The sequence below is a fragment of the Pogoniulus pusillus genome, chromosome 10, assembly GCF_015220805.1.
Source record: "Pogoniulus pusillus isolate bPogPus1 chromosome 10, bPogPus1.pri, whole genome shotgun sequence".
NCBI lineage: Eukaryota > Metazoa > Chordata > Aves > Piciformes > Lybiidae > Pogoniulus > Pogoniulus pusillus.
In genome coordinates, this window is record NC_087273.1 from 38,910,925 (window position 1) to 38,922,205 (window position 11,281).

Here is an 11,281-nt window from a genome sequence, read left to right on the forward strand (position 1 = left end):
GGAAGGAAGGAAGGAAGGAAGGAAGGAAGGAAGGAAGGAAGGAAGGAAGGAAGGAAGGAAGGAAGGAAGGAAGGAAGGAAGGAAGGAAGGAAGGAAGGAAGGAAGGAAGGAAGGAAGGAAGGAAGGAAGGAAGGAAGGAAGGAAGGAAGGAAGGAAGGAAGGAAGGAAGGAAGGAAGGAAGGAAGGAAGGAAGGAAGGAAGGAAGGAAGGAAGGAAGGAAGGAAGGAAATTCCTACGTTACTTAGTACCATTCTTTATCAGTATCGTGTCTTAGGAACTTAAGGAAGGAAGGGAAGGATCCTCCCTTCCTACTTTACTTTGACGCCGCTTATGTTCAGGCGAGTGCCGCACTAAGGCTCCGACCTTCCTACTTAACTTACGTCCCTTATGTTCAGGCGAGTGCCGCCTAAGGCTCCGACCTGCCCTACGAAGAGCAGGTGTAAAGTGTAAGCACCTAACGAGGGGGAGGGACCTACCGCACAGCTGCCCCTCGTCAGCTACGGCTCCTCCCCGGGGGCGTGGCCTAGTCCTGGACCCCGCCTCCTACGGCTCCTCCCCGGGGGCGTGGCCTAGTCCTGGACCCCGCCTCCTACTGACTCCTCCCCGGGGGCGTGGCCTAGTCCTGGACCCCGCCTCCTACTGACTCCTCCCCGGGGGCGTGGCCTAGTCCTGGACCCCGCCTCCTGCCGCCCCCTCCCCAGGTGCGAGGGCTCAACCCGATCCCGCTGCCTCTCTACTCCCCTTTTAAAACAGAGGAACTTGCTCCTCGCCTCCCTTTCGCCCTCCCTGCGGCCATCGCCCTCCCGCTCCCGCTGCTCTACGGCTGACTACGAGCCCCGGACCCCCGAGGACGGACGGGACCCTCGCCTAGGCTCCGCTCGTACGTATCTGCCTTTTCACCCTCTCCTTGTGCTTTCTCTGCAGCTCCCCTGCCCTGAAAGCCTTCTCGCTGCCGCTCGAGTTCTCTACCTGCCCGAGGGAAGGGAGATGCGTTTGGGTGAGTCTTACCTCTGCCTCTCTACGCCCGATTCCCTTCCCTTGGAACCAAGCTGGGGAAGAGGGAAAGGCGCCCTAGGAACTGGGATTGCTGCTACTGACTACGTGTGGGGCTCTGGGAAACTGGAACTGGACCTGACACAACTAATTGGTTAGAAACTAGAGGTTCCTCTGTTTTCTGCAGGGGGCTAAGGTGCACTGACTGCTACCCCCGCAGGAGCCGGGCTGGGAGCGGAGACCGCACCCCGGGGAGGATGAACGCGCTGCACCTGCCGGCTGAGTGGTAACTCGTGCGGTAAGTCCTACCCGGGTCCTTACTTACACTTTTCGCCTGCTTCCTCTAGGAGAAAAGAGAGGAAACTTTACCAGAAAGCTGAGCGGAGCCCCCCTGTGATGCAGGACGCTCACTGGACAACCCCCAAAGAAAACCTTTCTGCCGCTAGATAGGGTGAGGGGGGGTCGGTAGAGGCATACACTTAGGTGTAGTGCCTGCCCCAAAGTGCCCTTTAGGCAGGAAAAAAGGTTCCAATGACTTAGGCAGCACTCGGAATGAGGGGATAGGTTAACTGGGAAGATCGAACCCCTGGCACAGGCACTCGCCTAAACATCACCAGCACGCCTAGTAAAGTAGAAAGGGAGAATCCCCTTCCTTCCTTCCCTAAGTTCCACATGCACACGACACTGCATGAGAAAGGTACTAAGTAAGGAAAGATAGGATTTACACCTCGCCCTGCTCCCCTTTGCCCTGCCCTGCTCCCCTTTGCCCTGCCCTGCTCCCCTTTGCCCTGCCCTGCTCCCCTTTGCCTCGCTTTGCCCTGCTCCCCTTTGCCTCGCCCTGCTCCCCTTTGCCTCGCTTTGCCCTGCTCCCCTTTGCCTCGCCCTGCTCCCCTTTGCCTCGCTTTGCCCTGCTCCCCTTTGCCTCGCCCTGCTCCCCTTTGCCTCGCTTTGCCCTGCTCCCCTTTGCCTCGCCTTGCCTTGCCTCCTTTGCTTTCCTATCAATAGAACATCAGAACAGAAGCACACCACCAACTGCAGTAGGTAAAAAGCAACTTTACTGACAAAGATGAGTTCTTATCAGGGGTTTCTCCTTCCAGGGTGGAATGGATGTGGTGATTGTTCTAAAGAAAAGGTAAGAGACAACACAAAATGCCTCCTGAGCGCATGGGGCTGGGCTGCAGCTCCTCTAAGCTCAAGAAGAAGTTCTTTAGAGTGAGGGAAGTTCAACACTGACACAGGTTGCCCGGGGAGGCTGTGGAGGCCAGAAGCACACAATGTCATCTTTGATCACTCTGTGCCTCTGTCCTCCACAACCTCCCTGAGCGTGTTCAGGGCCAGGCTGTGTGAGGAGGTTTAAGTAGAACAGTTCCTAGGGAGTCCTTTGTAACTTATAGCTTTATCTATTCTTACCTTGGCCTAATTCAGTCACTCTTCCCTTTCTCTACCAGGTGCCTACAACTTTGATAAGCAGAGGAAAGACCCTGCAAAGATTCAGAGATCATCATGCAGACGTCTGGGCTAAGCTCTTACTGCCGTGCACGTCCTACCTGAGTTATTCTGGGGGAGAAGGAATTGCTTTGGCTGTGTGCTTGGGCTTCTCCTGCATTGACTTAAGAAAAAGGGTTGCAAATGTTATCCCAGTGCCTCTGCCTCCCTTACTCCAATAAATGTTTGCAAATGCTTCCTGGTCTCATTTGTTCTACACATTTTATAACACCAAGTGTTGAGATGATTCTGGCCCTTTGCCCTGCACAGAGGAAAAGTGAAGCCTGTCTGAGGAGGATGCTTTGAAGCTTTCCTATTTTCTACATAGCAAACCAGACATAAAGGTCCAGCACCTCAATTGAGTGGGCCACAACTGGACACAGCACTCAAGGGGTGGCCTGAGCAGTGCTGAACACAGGGCCACAAGACCCTCCCTTGTCCTGCTGCCCCATCTACAGCCCCCCAGCACCCCCTCTTCCTGGCTGCTCTCAGCCACTCTGGCCCCAGCCTGTAGCACAAGTTCTCTTATAGTCACAGATAGCCTGAAAAGAACAGAAGGGCTGAATTATTTACCTGCTGAGCTTCCCTCTGTGCATCTCCTCACGGATCTTAGCTACTTCCCCACAACCTCCCTGGAGGTGCTGAATGCCACCTTGGATGAGCCCTGGAGCTGGTGGAAGGTGTCCTCACCCAAGGCAGGGAGTTAGAACTGACTGAAGTTTAAAGTCCCTTCCAAGCCAAACCACTCTTTGCATCTATGGCTCCATGTATGTCCATAAGTAGTAGTGGGATTGCTTTAGTGGCAACTGTGTACATCTAAGTGCATTCCGCTACTGCTCCACTCACTGCTACTGTGTAACTCACAGACCATGCTCAATTCTCTACAGAATCAGCCCCTGACTGTCATGTTTGAAGGCAGGAGCATTTCACTGCACTTTGGCAACCACTTTACTATGACATAAGCCAACTTAACCTTCACAGACTCAGCTCACCACCTCTGCATGCCTGGGTGCTTATTGCTCCACCCATGACCACATGCAGTCATATAGCTCTGCTATGAACTGGCTCAGGGAAATCATCTGAGATCATTAACCTGTAGAGAGGACAGGGAGAAGGAAGAGAAGGGAGAAAGAGGAGATAGAATAGAGAAGAGATAGAGGAGAGAGGGAATAGAAAAAAGTGAAGAGAAGGGAGAGGACAGGGAATAGAGAAAAGGGAAGTGAAGACAAGATAGAGGAGATAAGAGAGGAGAGAGAAGTAGAGAAGAGAGAAGAAGAGAAGAAGAGAAGAGAGGAAAAGAAAAGAGATGAGAGAAAAAGATGAGAACAGAAGAGAAGAGGGAATAGAGAAAAGGGAAGTGAAGAGAGAGGAGAGAGAAGAGAGAGGAGAAAAGAGGAGATGAGAGGAGAGAGAGAAGAGGGAAGAGAGGAGATAAGAGAGAAAAGAGGAGATAAGAGAAGTGAAGAGAGGAGAGAGAAGAAGAGAAGAGAAGAGAAGAGAAGAGAAGAGAAGAGAAGAGAAGAGAAGAGAAGAGAAGAGAAGAGAAGAGAAGAGAAGAGAAGAGAAGAGAGAAAAGAGGAGAGAAGAGGGGAGGGGAGAGGAGAGGAGAGGAGTGAGGAGAAGATAGAAGAGAGAGAAGAGAATAGAGAAGAGATAAGAGAGGAGAGAGAAGTAGAGAAGAGAGAAGAAGAGAAGAGAGGAAAAGAGATGAGAGAAAAAGATGAGAAGAGAAGAGAAGAGAAGAGAAGAGAAGAGAAGAGAAGAGAAGAGAAGAGAAGAGAAGAGAAGAGAAGAGGGAATAGAGAAAAGGGAAGTGAAGAGAGAGAAGAGGGAAGAGAGAGGAGAAAAGAGAGAAAAGAGGAGATGAGAGGAGAGAGAGAAGAGGGAAGAGGGAAGAGAGGAGATAAGAGAGAAAAGAGGAGATAAGAGAAGTGAAGAGAGGAGAGAGAAGTAGAGAAGAGAAGAGAAGAGAAGAGAAGAGAAGAGAAGAGAAGAGAAGAGAAGAGAAGAGAAGAGAAGAGAAGAGAAGAGAAGAGAGAAGAGGGAATAGAGAAAAGGGAAGTGAAGAGAGAGAAGAGGGAAGAGAGAGGAGAGAGAAGAGAAGAGAGAAAAGAGGAGATAAGAGAAGTGAAGAGAGGAGAGGAGAGGAGAGGAGAGGAGAGGAGAGGAGAGGAGAGGAGAGGAGAGGAGAGGAGAGGAGAGGAGAGGAGAGGAGAGGAGAGGAGAGGAGAGGAGAGGAGAGGAGAGGAGAGGAGAGGAGAGGAGAGGAGAGGAGAGGAGAGGAGAGGAGAGGAGAGGAGAGGAGAGGAGAGGAGAGGAGAGGAGAGGAGAGGAGAGGAGAGGAGAGGGAAGAGAGGGAAGAGAGGGAAGAGAGGGAAGAGAGGGAAGAGAGGGAAGAGAGGAGATAAGAGAAGTGAGGAGAAGATAGAAGAGAGAGAAGAGAATAGAGAAGAGAGGAGAGAAAAGTAGAGAAGAGAGAAGAAGAAAACAGAGGAGAAGAGAAGAGAAGAGAAGAGAAGAGAAGAGAAGAGAAGAGAAGAGAAGAGAAGAGAAGAGAAGAGAAGAGAAGAGAAGAGAAGAGAAGAGAAGAGGGAATAGAGAAAAGGGAAGTGAAGAGAGAGAAGAGGGAAGAGAGAGGAGAGAGAAGAGAAGAGAGAAAAGAGGAGACAAGAGAAGTGAAGATAGAAGAGAGAGAAGAGAATAGAGAAGAGAGGAGAGAGAAGTAGAGAAGAGAGAAGAAGAGAACAGAGGGAAAGAGAAGGGAAGAGAAGAGAAGAGAAGAGAAGAGAAGAGAAGAGAAGAGAAGAGAAGAGAAGAGAAGAGAAGAGAAGAGAAGAGAAGAGAAGAGAAGAGAAGAGAAGAGAAGAGAAGAGAAGTGGGAATAGAGAAAAGGGAAGTGAAGAGAGAGAAGAGGGAAGAGAGAGGAGAGAGAAGAGAAGAGAGAAAAGAGGGAAGAGAGAGGAGAGAGAAGAGAAGAGAGAAAAGAGATAAGAGAGGAGAGGAGAGGAGAGGAGAGGAGAGGAGAGGAGAGGAGAGGAGAGGAGAGGAGAGGAGAGGAGAGGAGAGGAGAGGAGAGGAGAGGAGAGGAGAGGAGAGGAGAGGAGAGGAGAGGAGAGGAGAGGAGAGGAGAGGAGAGGAGAGGAGAGGAGAGGAGAGGAGAGGAGAGGAGAGGAGAGGAGAGGAGAGGAGAGGAGAGGAGAGGAGAGGAGAGGAGAGGAGAGGAGAGGAGAGGGAAGAGAGGGAAGAGAGGGAAGAGAGGGAAGAGAGGGAAGAGAGGGAAGAGAGGAGATAAGAGAAGTGAGGAGAAGATATAAGAGAGAGAAGAGAATAGAGAAGAGAAGAGAGGAGAGAGAAGTAGAGAAGAGAGAAGAAGAAAACAGAGGAAAAGAGAAGAGAAGAGAAGAGAAGAGAAGAGAAGAGAAGAGAAGAGAAGAGAAGAGAAGAGAAGAGAAGAGAAGAGAAGAGAAGAGAAGAGAAGAGAAGAGAAGAGAAGAGGGAATAGAGAAAAGGGAAGTGAAGAGAGAGAAGAGGGAAGAGAGAGGAGAGAGAAGAGAAGAGAGAAAAGAGGAGACAAGAGAAGTGAAGAGAAGATAGAAGAGAAAGAAGAGAATAGAGAAGAGAGGAGAGAGAAGTAGAGAAGAGAGAAGAAGAGAACAGAGGGAAAGAGAAGAGAAGAGAAGAGAAGAGAAGAGAAGAGAAGAGAAGAGAAGAGAAGAGAAGAGAAGAGAAGAGAAGAGAAGAGAAGAGAAGAGAAGAGAAGAGAAGAGAAGAGAAGAGAAGAGAAGAGAAGAAAAGAGAGAAGATAGGAGAGAGAAGAGAGGAGAGAGAAGAGAGGAGATAAGAGAAGTGAAAATAGAAGAGAGAGAAGAGAATAGAGAATAGAGAAGAGGAGAGAAGAGAATAGAGAATAGAGAAGAGAAGAGAAGAGAAGAGAAGAGAAGAGAAGAGAAGAGAAGAGAAGAGAAGAGAAGAGAAGAGAAGAGAAGAGAAGAGAAGAGAAGAGAAGAAGAAAAAATAAGGGAGAAGGGAGAAGGAAAAATATGGGTGAAGGGAGAAGGGAGGAGACGAGAGGAAAGGAGAGAATGGGGTGGAGGAAGGGAGAGGAAGGACATTGAAGCTTTCTTCTCTCACCTGAATGATTTTTGCTTCCAAGAATGCTTTTCCGCTGGCTGATTATTTCCTTGTCCTGTTTTGGCAGTCTGGGGTAAAATGTTCAGGGTGTGGCAAGAAAAGGGCAAGTGTTTCAGGGAGTAGTGCCACCTTCTTTGGACCTGAATCATAGAATCATAACTTGGCCCGGGCTGGAAGGCACCTGAGAGATCACCTAACTTCGACCCCTTTGCCATGGGCAAGGACACCTGCCAATGGTACAGGTCACTTGGGGCCTCATCCAACCTGCCCTTGAACACGTCCAGGGAGGGAGCAGCCACAATCTCCCTGGGCAACCTGTGCCAGTGTCTCACCACCCTCACTGGAAAGAATTCCTGCCACATCTCCAGTCTCTCACCTGAATGATTTTTGCTTCCAAGACTGCTTTCCCCTGGCTGATTATTTTCTAAGTGCCCCAGCCAGGCTTGCCTTCAACATCTCCAGCCATGGCAACTCACCCTGGGCAGCCCATTCCAATGCCAATCACTCTCTCTGACAACAACTTCCTCATCACATCCAGCCTAGACCTGCCCCGGCACAGCTTGAAGCTGTGTCCCCTTGTTCCGTTGCTGCTTGCCCAACCCCAGCTGGCTCCAGCCTCCCTTCAGGCAGTTGTAGCCTGTCTGGGCAGTCTGTCCAGCTGGGAAGGGTTTGTCTTTATCCATGCCAGAGTGATCTATATTTTAATATAGACTTTAGTATTTCATACCAATAGATACTTAAGTAACTTAAAGTTGTTGAGCAGGAGAGTGGTGAGAGGCTGCAATGGGTTGCCCAGGGAGGTGGTTGAGGCCCCATGGCTAGAGGTGTTTGAGGCCAGGCTGGCTGAGGCTGTGTGCAGCCTGCTCCAGGGCAGGGTGTCCCTGGGCATGGCAGGGGGGCTTGGAACTGGCTGCTCCTTGCGGTCCCTTCCAACCCTGACTGATTCTCTAAGTAGAGTTCACTTCCAATATGAATCAGCTGATGACTTTCTCTCACCTTTATTCTTTCCAAAGCCTACTGCATCCTTTTTTTCCACTTTAAGGCACATTTGCTCTGCCAATATTTATTATGAGTAAGGCTGTGACTGATATTTCTTCTTCCCAGGCACACACATAGGACAAAAATGGATGGGAGGGAGGGATGGTAACATCTTGTTGCCACAGCTCAACCTTATCCTGATTTTCCAGGGTTTTTTTGTCAGTAATTAGTGTGCTTATCTGCCAATGAATCATGTGTTTTTTGGGTTTTTTTTGCCTTCTGAAAGATAATTTCAGCCCAGAGGGAGACTGTGATAAATACTTATTATGTACATGATATATTGCTAATGGGGAAGATGATCTATAGCAAGGAGAAAAGAAAAGAGGTATTGTGAGAGCCTGGCTGAAATGTGGGTAATAAATAATACACTTACAATAGCATTTCTCAGCTGCTGATCATTATTAGATTCCATAGGCCCTTGATTTACACTGAGCTCACCCCCTAGAATCATAGAATCAAACAGGTTGGACTGGAATGAGCTGCCCGGGGAGGTGGTGGAAGGCCTCATCCATTGTCTTTGTGCAAGCTTTGTAACTCGTTGAATAGCAACTTAAGAAGCTGCACACTCAGACTGGGCAGGTTTGCAATGGACCTGGGGAAAAGGTTTTCCATGGAGAGAGTGGACAGGCACTGGAATGACCTGCCCAGGGAGGTGGTGGAGTCACTCGCTTTGGATCTATTTTGGGGCTGCTTAGTTTGAGGAAGAGGAGGCTGAAGGGAGACCTCATTGCTGTCTGCAGCTACCTGAAGGGATATTGTGGAGCAGCTGCTGCTGGACTCTTCTCACAGGGAACTGGAGACAGAACAAGGGGGAATGGCATCAAGCTGAGGCTGGGGAGGTTTAGATTGCACGTTAGGAAAAGGTTTTTCTTGGAGAGAGTGGTCATGGTCAGGGACTGGAACAAGCTGCCCAGGGAGGTGGTGGAGTCACCCAGCCTGGAGGTGTTAAAGGGCGGTTTGGATGGGGTGCTTTAGGGAGATGGTTTAAGGTGCATCTTGTAGAGCAGGGTTCTAGGTTGGACTTGGTGATCCTGAGGGCCAACCTGGACGTTTCTGTGGCTCTGTGAAGATGTTACAGAGCAGATCTCAATGGATCCTGCTTATCATTCCTTCTGCAGCGCTATTGTCCTTGGCAAATGTGCTCGGCTCAGGCGGCGGCGCGAAAGACCGCGGATGCGTTAGAATTCAGCCACCGTGCAGCTGGGACCCCTAACGACTCGGGCTGCTCTCTGACTGGCAGAGAACACCTAAAGGAAAGAAATAAGATCATTACTAAACCCTCAGCATTCTCTCCACCTTCTAAGGTTTGTGCTCTGGAGACAGAATAACCTATTAGAGACTCCGAGGTGCCTGCGGAAGGCTGTTTGCAGCAGCGTTGCTGATGTTTGCGTTTCGGCAGCCTTCAGCTCTTCTAATTGTTCCACCTGTGTAGGAAAGGGATGGAGGTCAAAAGAGGTCACCAGGAAATTAACAGACAAGCAAAAGCTGGAAAATTAAGATGCTCCACTTATAGAGCGTTTCTAAGCCAGGGTTAACATCCGTTACCTGCAAAGACGCTCAGAGGGCTGCAGCAGCTCTGCTAGGAGCACAGGCTGAGAGAGTTGGGGCTGTGCAGCCTGGAGAAGAGAAGGCTTCCAGGAGAGCTTGAAGTGGCCTTGCAGGATCTGAAGGGGGCTAGGGGAAGTCTGGGGAAGGACTTGTAATGACAGGACAAGAAGGAATGGGTTTAAAGTGGCAGAGGGGAGATTTAAACTGGATCTTAGGAAGAAGTTGTTTATTGTGAGGGTGGTGAAGCACTGGCACAGGTTGCCCAGGGAGGTTGTGGATGAAAGAAGCACAGAATGTGCTCAAAGGTGGCCCAGGGAGGTGGCTGAGGCTGTGTGCAGCCTGCTCTAGGGTAGGGTGTCCCTGGGCATGGCAGGAGGGTTGGAACTGGCTGATCCTTGTGGTCCCTTCCAACCCTGACTGATTCTGTGACTCTATGATTCTATTTGGCATGTTGTGAGTTTTGCAGACTGTGACAGCAAGGGGCAGGCCTCAAGCAGCATCTACAAAGGCAAAGCTTAAAAGGAGAATTGAATTTTCCCTCCAAGACCAAAGTGAGTATTTCAGGTATAGTAGGAAATCTACAGATCTTATTTTCAAGTCTGGTCTCAGACTTCAGGGATAAGAAGAGGAAAGAGAACAGACACTGAGCAGAAGGAATACTCCACGTTCCAGTGCATCTGGAGAGACTCACCCTCCGCTTTTGAGGAGGTATTAGCAAAACAATGCAAACAGAACAAGAGATGGGATTTACATTTCTGGCTTTATTATCAGTCAGGCAATGGAATTCTCAATAAACACCTAACAGAGGCTATTGAAACCGTAAAAAACAAGTCACTGAGTTAGGACTCTACTACAACATCAAGGCAAACACGCTCAGAGTCGCCACGCAGGCGGTAGTCTTGGCATGTTCCTTGCTTCCACCTGCCACCACACCTTTCAAAACCCAAGGAGAGTTACTCAAGCTCATCACAGAGCACACAGCTGGGAGCTACCACGATACTACCAAAGTACTACTGCAAAGTTATCCTACCACAAAACCCCACCGACGCTTACTGCTAACAATAACGGAGCACTGGGGACAAGGAATGGGGGAATAGGAGGCTGTGTTAGTAAGCTCAAAATCCTCATGGGAAAACACAAACTCTGGGGGCAGTTCCTTTCTGGTCAGGAGTTTTGGTTTCTAAAAGGCTGGGAGAGGGTCTATGATGCAACAGCATCATGTGTCTGAAGGAGATGCAAGGAATCATAGAATCAAGCAGGTTGGAAGAGACCTCCAAGCTCATCCAGTCCAACCTAGCACCCAGCCCTAGACAATCAACCAGATCATGGCACTAAGTGCCCCAGCCAGGCTTTTCTCCAACACCTCCAGCCACAGCCACTCCACCACCTCCCTGGGCAGCCCATTCCAATGCCAATCACTCTCTCTGCCAGGAACTTCCTCCTCACATCCAGCCTAGACCTGCCCTGGCACAGCTTGAGGCTGTGTCCCCTTGTTCTGTTGCTGCTTGCCTGGCAGAAGAGACCAACCCCACCTGGCTACAGCCTCCCTGCAGGTAGCTGTACACAGCAATGAGCTCTGCCCTGAGCCTCCTCTGCTGCAGGCTGCACACCCCCAGCTCCCTCAGCCTCTCCTCACAGGGCTCTGCTCCAAGCCTTTCACCAGCTTTGTCGCCCTCCTGTGGACACCTTCCAGTACTGCAACATCTCGGTGCAATTCAGGAGCCCAGAACTGGACACAGCACTCCAGGGGTGGCCTGAGCAGTGCTGAGCACAGGGGCACAAGAACCTCCCTTGTCCTGCTGCCCACACTGCTCCTGAGCCAGCCCAGGATGCCATTGGCTCTGCTGCCCACCTGGGCACTGCTGCCTCCTCTGCAGCTCCTCTCTCACAGCACCCCCAGGGCCCTCTCTGCCTGGCTGCTCTCAGCCACTCTGGCCCCAGCCCCAAGTGCTGCTTGGGGTTGTTGGGGCCAAAGTGTAGAACCCTGCACTTGGCCTTGTCCAGTCTCATCCCACTGGCCTCTGCCCACCCCTCCAGCCTGGCCAGGTCCCTCTGCAGGGCTCTTCTACCTTTGAACAGATCCACA

The 11,281-nt window shown here is 50.5% G+C and overlaps 1 long non-coding RNA gene across 2 annotated transcripts; it reads left to right on the plus strand.

The window, feature by feature from the left end:
- Positions 1-713: 713 nt before the first annotated feature.
- On the plus strand, positions 714-2,675 carry LOC135179044 (uncharacterized). Of its 2 annotated transcripts, XR_010303885.1 has the most exons (4): positions 714-997; positions 1,181-1,291; positions 2,091-2,125; positions 2,442-2,675. It is a non-coding gene; the product is annotated as an uncharacterized LOC135179044 (long non-coding RNA). The 2 variants fall into 2 exon arrangements; XR_010303886.1 differs by lacking the exon at positions 2,091-2,125 and having other exon boundaries at positions 719-997.
- The last annotated feature ends 8,606 nt before the right edge of the window (positions 2,676-11,281 follow it).